This window comes from Chiloscyllium plagiosum, chromosome 20 (assembly GCF_004010195.1).
Source record: "Chiloscyllium plagiosum isolate BGI_BamShark_2017 chromosome 20, ASM401019v2, whole genome shotgun sequence".
In the NCBI taxonomy this organism is placed as follows: domain Eukaryota; kingdom Metazoa; phylum Chordata; class Chondrichthyes; order Orectolobiformes; family Hemiscylliidae; genus Chiloscyllium; species Chiloscyllium plagiosum.
The window spans coordinates 47286614-47295361 of record NC_057729.1 but is presented as its reverse complement, the minus strand read 5'-3'; positions in this window follow the sequence as shown (position 1 = coordinate 47295361).

The window sequence follows — 8748 nt, the reverse complement described above, 5'->3', positions numbered from 1 at the left end:
TTGGGGCCTTGGAGGGAAGTGAGGGGGGGGGTGTGGGCGCAAGTGTTGCACCTCCTGCGGTTGCAAGGGAAGGTGCCGGGAGTGGAGGTTGGGTCGGTGGGGGGTGTGGATCTGACAAGGGAGTCGCGGAGGGAGTGGTCTCTACGGAAAGCTGATAGGGGAGGGGAGGGAAATATATTCTTGGTGCTGGGGTCTGTTTGGAGGTGGCGGAAGTGACGGCGGATGATGTGCTGTACATGGAGATTGGTGGGGTGGTAGGTGAGGACCAGTGGGGTTCTGTACATGGAGATTGGTGGGGTGGTAGGTGAGGACCAGTGGGGTTCTGTCCTGGTGGCGGTTGGAGGGGCGGGGCTCAAGGGCGGAGGAGCGGGAAGTGGAGGAGATGCGGTGGAGGGCACCGTCGACCACGTCGGGGGGGAAATTGCGGTCCTTGAAGAAGGTGGCCATCTGTGTTGTACGTATTTTGAACTGGTCCTCCTGGGAGCAGATGTGGCGGAGACGAAGGAATTGGGAGAATGGGATGGCGTTTTTACAGGGGGCAGGATGGGAGGAGGTGTAGTCCAGGTAGCTGTGGGAGTCGGTTGGTTTGTGGGAGTTGGTTGGTTCAATTGAGGCAATGAAGAGGGGCAATGGATGATTATTTGGGTAGAAATTGTGGCAGGGGAGATAGCAGGAGATTGGCATCAGGTAATGTTGCTTGCTTGAAGAGCTGGTGCAAGCAAGATGGGCCAACTGGCTTCCTTCTGCACCATAACAATTCTGTGATTCTGTGGAAATACACAGGTGCAAAACAAATCCTACCCAGCATTGTACCCCTAGTGTGATGAGGCAAAATTGACCATGATTGTCTTTCTCTCAGATACCATGGACCATTATCACCCAGGTGATTAACATCTCTTGACCTGAGCAAAGAAGGGAATAACTTTACTTCAGTTGAATCTGTTGAAAGGAAAGTAGAAAGGTTCTCTAAGGATTTTGCAACTGCAAAGAAATTCAGCATTTTGACTGAATGATTCAGGCTACCAAGTTGTTATAAAGACAAAAACTTGTTCGATTGGGTAATTGGCAGGACTGAGGGGACACTAATTTAGTTATTTGAAAATCCTATTTTTAAGTAGCTTGGGAGGGTCACAAGCTGAATTAATATGAATGAAGCAAAGCTTTAAAACTGGATTCTGATCAAAACGTCACACCCAAACATCAGCAAGCCGATTCAGTTCTTTCAATATTAATCAACTTGCTCCTTCAAACAATACGTGAGCATGTCAAAATGAATAACACCAGAAATTACTGCCGCTACTCATCGTGAATGAATGCTTAACACATTCAATGGTTTTAATGAAGATGATCATTTTAAAATAAACAGGGTAGCAGGATTCAAATAGCAAATCGGGATGTATCGGGCTGGAAAAGTGAGGACTGCAGATGCTGGAGATCAGAATCGAGAGTGTGCGCTGGAAAAGCACAGCAGGTCAGACAGCATCTGAGGAGCAGGAGAATTGACGTTTTGGGCAGAAGCCCTTCATCAACCCATTCCTGAAAAAGGGCTTATGCCTGATATGTTGACACTCCTGCTCCTCGGATGCTGACTGACCTGCTGTGCTTTTCCGGCACCACACTCTTGACTGGATACCACATATCCCTGCCTCTTGTGATTTCAACTGGTGGTCAAGCAATATAGATCTGGTGGCTGAACTGCATCATCCCATCAACAATCTGTATTAGTTCAGTTGTTTCTATATTATTGTGAGCCTTAATTTACAAAAATCTGCTAATTTACGGGTAATGTACTCCAACAATCAGGGAGAGAAAAACAAATCTCTTAAATGTCACATTGCACAATTGTCTGGAGGCTTCTCGTCGTGCACTTTGAGATTAATTCCTGTTCACAGTCAAACTATCAGGTTAGGGTGGGGTCTACCCATCCCTAATAATGATATATTAAAGCCTGATTGTCAGGAAACCCTGAAGTGAATGGGTTATTTATGATTAACACAGTGAGAGACCTGCATGCATTTGTTTAAATCATCACCTCCAAATGGGAGTTCATCATTCATGTAAGAAAGACTTGCATTTCTACACCCCCTTTCATGACCCCAGGACATTCCTCAGACCTTCAGTGGGAATGGAATAATTTTGAAGCGTAGAGACTGTTGTAATGTACGAACCATGGAAACTAATTTGCACACAGCAAGCTCCCACAAACAGCAATAGAATAGTGAGCTTTTTGTGTGATATTGGTTGAGCCATAAATATTGCCCAGGACACCAGAGATCACTCTCCTTCTGTCCTTCAAAATAGTGATCTTTTATGTTGATCTGAGCAGGCGGAAGAGTTTATCATCTCATCCTCAAAGAATGGCACCTTTGAGAGTACAGCATTCCCTCAGTATGGCAGTGTAGTGTCTGTCATGATTCAATGCTTCAGTGACTCAGACCTACAAACCTTCTGATTCAAACCCATGGCTCACTTTGATGCCTTGTTAGCATGCCTCTAACTCTGTGCCCCCTGCCCATTTTAGATTTCAATTTAGATCTAGATTTCTGACAGTGTGGAAACAGGCCCTTCCGCCCAACAAGTCCACACTGACCCTCCGAAGAGTTACCCACCCAGACCCATTCCCCTCTGACTAATGCACCTAACACAATGGGCAAGAGAAATCTTGCACTTAAGTATTGAAAACAACTTAAGTTCAAGAAAGTAAGAAGTCTGGGAGGCATCTTCTTAAGGAATAAAAAACACCCAAAAATTCTTTCTGTTCTCCAGCAGGTGATTCAAGGCAAGACTTAAAATAGGGATCTTACAGCCACAATGTGTGAGTCTTACATGATGTCATGATGGGAGTAGCTAGAAACGACTCAGAAAATAATGGGAGCACTTTTTTAAAAAAAATCTTGACTATCTGGGTGATAATTGGATGGATTCTCCAGCGGATTACTGCCCAGGTAGTGGAGGCGAACATCAAAGCAGTACGTTAGAATTTCCGCATGCATGCAGCCACTCCGCTCATTTACAAACTCTCAGCCTGTCCCACAAATGTTTATAAAAATGTACGTGGCACGAAGGGAGGGTCACTCTGAACAAAAAGGAACGACAAGCCCCACCCAATTAGAAAAACATACGTATAATCACGCAGGCTGTAGAACCTCAAGGGTTGTCTGTCAAAATGTGAAACGTTGGATGCTAGGTGCGGCTCAAGAATGTGTGGAACAATGTGCAGCGTGTCCCTCACGTTCACTGACACAACCGTCACTCATAGTGCTGTCATTATGTTGAATGACCAATCTGCCATCATGCTGAGCATATTCTTGCTCATGATTCTGGTCTGCGTACGGGTGATGCAGACAAGTTTTATCTTAGAGGGTGATTGAATTCGAGTAATGGCTAGTTATCACTCAAGGAGCTGCAGTAGCAGCTGGAAACTTTCCCTTGTCCAGGAAGAATGAATTCCTCCCCAGTGCTAGCTGCAACCCTCACATGGAAACATGACTGCGTTCAGTCTTTTTATATAGAATGGACTAGACAAGCTACAACAAGTTCGACAGCCAAAAGTGGATTTTATTCCAATTCTATCTTTATAGAAGTACTGAGTCTTTCAGCTGTTTTGTTTTTGCTACAATGATCTGTCAGTGCAAATAAAAATTCATGACTCCCTTCCCGCAACTTTGCAGATTACGAGTAACAGGAGCAACCACGAATCTTTCACGATTTTTACACTCGGGCTGCCAGGTCTTAGAAGTAAAAGCGTTCACTCCAGTACGAAGGCAGTGGAGTGAAAATCTCCCACCTGCTACCTGCAATCAATCCTTGCTGGTGTCAACCTGACATCATAGGGGTCATTATTCTTAAGGCAGGGCCAATAGATTGCTATGTGTTTGTCAGGCTCTTTGGTTCACTGCATTTGATATGGGTCAGCGATGCTTTTGGCAGCAATTTTCAGCCTCTGCCTAAAACAGTGAGGACTAATCTCTCTTGGTTTCAATAAATATTTGTTGAGATTTAACATATGGCTAGTTTGCAAAATGACAGAGGATAACTACACTACAAAAAACAGAAAGTGGCTTGCAACCTTTTATAATTAAGATGTGGTCTGGCCCTTTGCTTCTTTATTTATTTATTGTAGAAATGGAGTTTTGACCCATTTGTTTTCAATTAGAATCCCTACAGTATGGAAACAGGCCCTTCGGCCCAACAAGTCCACACTGACCCTCCAAATAGCCCATCTCCCTACCCTATATTTACCCCTGACTAATGCACCTAACACTATGGGCAATTTAGCATGGCCAATACACCTGATCCACACATTTTAGTCTTGTGGGAGGAAACCCAAACAGACACAAGAAGAACTTGCAAACTCCACACAGTCACCCAAGGTGGGAATTGAACCAGCGTCCCTGGTGCTGTGAAGCAGCAGTGCTAACTACTGGGCCACCATGCAACCTCAAATCTAACGGTATTAAAAATGTACTGTGTAAAATTCTCTGTCTCCAAAATTTGTACATGGCCCTCACACAATTGCTTGGGTTTTCTATTTGAAAATTGAAAGCTGCATAAATAGTAGCAGCACTTTACTGACAGCTCAGTTGCATGGCTTGGAGGGTTGAAGAGTATTCTGTGTTAAATATATTTTTTCAAAAGTAATAAGTAGCTTCTTGATCTACTCAAGAAATAATTTTAATCATCTGATTGCTAAATACTAATAAGAATTTTTGCATAATGTATCTCCTTTGACCCTCCATTTCCTATTCACAAGCCTTGACCCCATGCATTTATTTTTCTTTATTCTTACATGAGGTTGAGCGTCACTGGCAAGGCCAGAATTTGTTGCCGATCCCAAATTACCCAACACCTGATTGGCTTGCTCGGCCTTTGCAAAGTCATTAGTCCAGGAAATGACCATTAAGCTACCAGCTCCTGATGTTTCCACGGTCATGGCCTCTTAGTGGCTAAAGCCATATTTCCACCTTAAGTCAGGTGAAGAAAATTGCTGCAGCAACAGTCTTCATCTGGTATGTCCTGTACAGTATAATCAAACTCATCAGATAAGGTGGCCCATTCAGTCTCAAAGTTCCTCAGTACTATGTGAGATCCTCGGTAGTATAGTGGTTAGTATCCCTGCCTATCACGCGGGAGACCGGAGTTCATTTCCCTGCCGGGGAGGGCTGCCATCTTCCCTGAGCCAGATGGGATTTATCCTAGGATCCTCTGGGAAGCTAGGGAGGAGATTTCTGAGCCTTTGGCATTGATCTTTAAATCGTCATTGTCTACAGGAATTGTGCCAGAAGACTGGAGGATAGCAAATGTGGTTCCCCTGTTCAAGAAGGGGAGTAGAGACAACCCTGGTAATTATAGACCAGTGAGCCTTACTTCAGTTGTTGGAAAAGGTTATAAGAGATAGGATTTATAACCATCTAGAAAAGAATAATCTGATTAGGGATAGTCAGTACGGTTTTGTGAAGGGTAGGTCGTGCCTCACAAACCTTATTGAGTTCTTTGAGAAGGTGACCAAACAGATAGATGAGAGTAAACCGGTTGATGTGGTGTATATGGATTTCAGCAAGACATTTGACAAGATTCCCCACAGTAGGCTATTGTACAAAATGCGGAGGAATGGGATTGTGGGAGATATAGCAGTTTGGATCAGTAATTGGCTTGCTGAAAGAAGACAGAGGGTGGTGGTTGATGGAAAATGTCCATCCTGGAGTCCAGTTACTAGTGGTGTACCGCAAGGGTCGGTGTTGGGTCCACTGCTGTTCGTCATTTTTATGAACGACCTGGATGAGGGCGTAGAAGGGTGGGTTAGTAAATTTGCAGACGACACTAAGGTCAGTGGAGTTGTGGATAGTGACGAAGGATGTTGTAGGTTACGGAGAGACATAGATAAGCTGCAGAGCTCGGCTGAGAGGTGGCAAATGGAGGTTAATGCGGACAAGTGTGAGGTGATTCACCTTGGTTGGAGTAACCGGAATGCAAAGTACTGGGCTAATGGTAGGATTCTTGGTAGTGTAGATGAGCAGAGAGATCTCGGTGTCCATGTACACAGATTCTTGAAAGTTGCCACCCAGGTTGACAGGGTTGTTAAGAAGGCATACAGTGTTTTAGCTTTTATTAATAGAGGGATCGAGTTCCGGAACCATGAGGTTATGCTGCAGCTGTAAAAATCTCTGGTGTGGCTGCACTTGGAGTATTGTGTACAGTTCTGGTTACCGCATTATAAGAAGGATGTAGAAGCTTTGGATAGGGTGCAGAGGAGATTTACTAGGATGTTGCCTGGTATGGAGGGAAGGTCTTACGAGGAAAGGCTGAGTGACCTGAGGCTGTTTTTGTTAGAGAGAAGAAGGTTGAGAGGTGACTTAATAGAGACATATAAGATAATCAGAGGGTTAGATAGGGTGGACAGGAAGAGCCTTTTTCCAAGTATGGTCATGGTGAGCACGAGAGGGCATAGTTTTAAATTGAGGGGTGATAGATATAGGAAAGATTTCAGAGGTAGTTTCTTTACTCATAGAGTAGTAAGGGTATGGAATGCTTTGCCTGCAACGGTAATAGATTCGCCAACTTTAAGTACATTTAAGTCGTCATTGGACAAGCATATGGACGTACATGGAATAGTGTAGGTTAGATGGGCTTCAGATTGGTATGACAGGTCGGCGCAACATCGAGGGCTGAAGGGCCTGTACTGCGCTGTAATGTTCTATGTTCTATGTTCCTCCCTACTTTCTTAGCAAGTGAAATTAAGGATTATTCGATCTGCCACAATCACGTTGAGAGATAGACAGGACTTGATGGGCAAAATGGCCTATGTCTTTGCCTATGTCTTGCAGCCAATGCAAATGATAGGAGAAATGGTGAATAATTACATTTGTGAAATAAAAGATCGCAATGCACTTTATGGGAGAGTTGTCAAACACCAAGACATGTAAAGAGGGTGACTAAAGTCTTGGATTTAAAGGAGTCATTTATCGGAGGAAGGGAAGGCAGAGTGAGAGAAAAGATTTCGAAAATGAATTCCAGAGATTAAGGCCCAGTTGTCTGAAGTTGTGGCTCCCACATTCGGGGCAGTGCAAATCAGAGGTCTCAAGAGATCAGAAATGGAGGAGTATGGAGATTGTACAGCTGTGAGAGGACATAGAGATAGGGAGAGACAAGGTCCTGGAGTCTTAAAATCTTCACATTGTCAGATCAGATGCAGTGAATGCCCCTTTATACTTTAGTGATGTATTTCTGTAATTAAGATTTCCTTCACATAAATTCACGTACTCCGTACCATTGCCTGTCCTGTTGGTAAAGTAATGGAAGTGGTCAGGGATCTGACAGAATAGCTCATTTCCCTCCTTCCATCCGCAACAGAGCTGTCTAAAATTGTACAGTAAATCTAGGTCTTAGCAGTGGGAGGATTTTCCGAAAAGGAAGAAGCATATTTGAACCTAAAATGTCCCCTCTCAATTCAGCATGCTCGTACTTAATGATTAACAATACCAAAATTTGGACAAGGGGAGAAGCCTTGCTGATTAATGGCTTTATCCCAAAATGTCGAATCTCCTGCTCCTCGGATGCTGCCTGATTGGCTGTGCTTCTCCAGCACCACACTCTTTGACTCTGATCTCCAGCATCTGCAGTTTTCAATTTCTCCGAGAAACCTTGCTTCCTTGTTTGGGAACACCAAGGCCAGTTAGAGAGACAGAGGGGATGAATTTTTCTGGCTTTCTGAAGCCAGGCTCATAAGTGAGAAGTATAGTAAAATGGCAAGGGTGGGCTGTAGGAGGTGGACTTTCACCTCCATGGGATATTCCCATTGGCATCCCACAAAGCAGAGGCCAACAGTCATTTAGTGGAATCAATTGTCTCATTGGGGTTATTTCACTAGACTGCATGGGTTTTGCCAGCCTTTGAATTCCCTCCTCTCTATCTTATGGGTCTGGTAGTTACACCGAAGGGGCCTTCCTGAGGCATCTGGGTGGGGATGGCAGAGTGCAGCTGGAAGAGATCTTCCTTTCCAGAGGCTTCATTGCCCACATAAGGGAGCAACTATCCCCATGATACTGCTGCCGCCACAGCAGGGTTCACTGCCCTGATACAGCGAAGTGGGCGGCATGGTGGCTCAGTGGTTAGCACTGCTGCCTCACAGCGCCAGGGACCCAGGTTCGATTTCTGGCCTTGGGCGACTGTCTATGTGGAGTTTGCACATTCTCCCCGTGTCTGCCTGGGTTTTCTCCGGGTGCTCCAGTTTCCTCCCACAATTCAAAGATGTGCGGGCGAGGTGAATTGGCCATGCTAAATTGCCCAGAGTGTTAGGTTTATTAGTCAGTGATAAATGTAGGGTATGGATGGGTTACTCTTCGGAGGGTTGGTGTGGACTTGTTGGGCCGAAGGGCCTGTTTCCATACTGTAGTGCTCCCACGAGGAGGTTGAACAGTTCATCCACTTCACCAACACCTTCCACCCCAACCTCAAATTCACCTGGACAGTCTCAGATTCCTCCCTCCCCTTCCTCGACCTTTCTATTTCTATCTCAGGCGACCGAATCAACACGGACATCTACTACAAACCGACCGACTCCCACAGCTACCTGGACTACACCTCCTCCCATCCTGCCCCCTGTAAAAACGCCATCCCATTCTCCCAATTCCTTCGACTCCACCGCATCTGCTCCCAGGAACACCAGTTCCAAAAACGTACAACCCAGATGGCCTCCTTCTTCAAAGACCGCAATTTCCCCCCGACGTGGTCGACGATGCCCCCCACCGC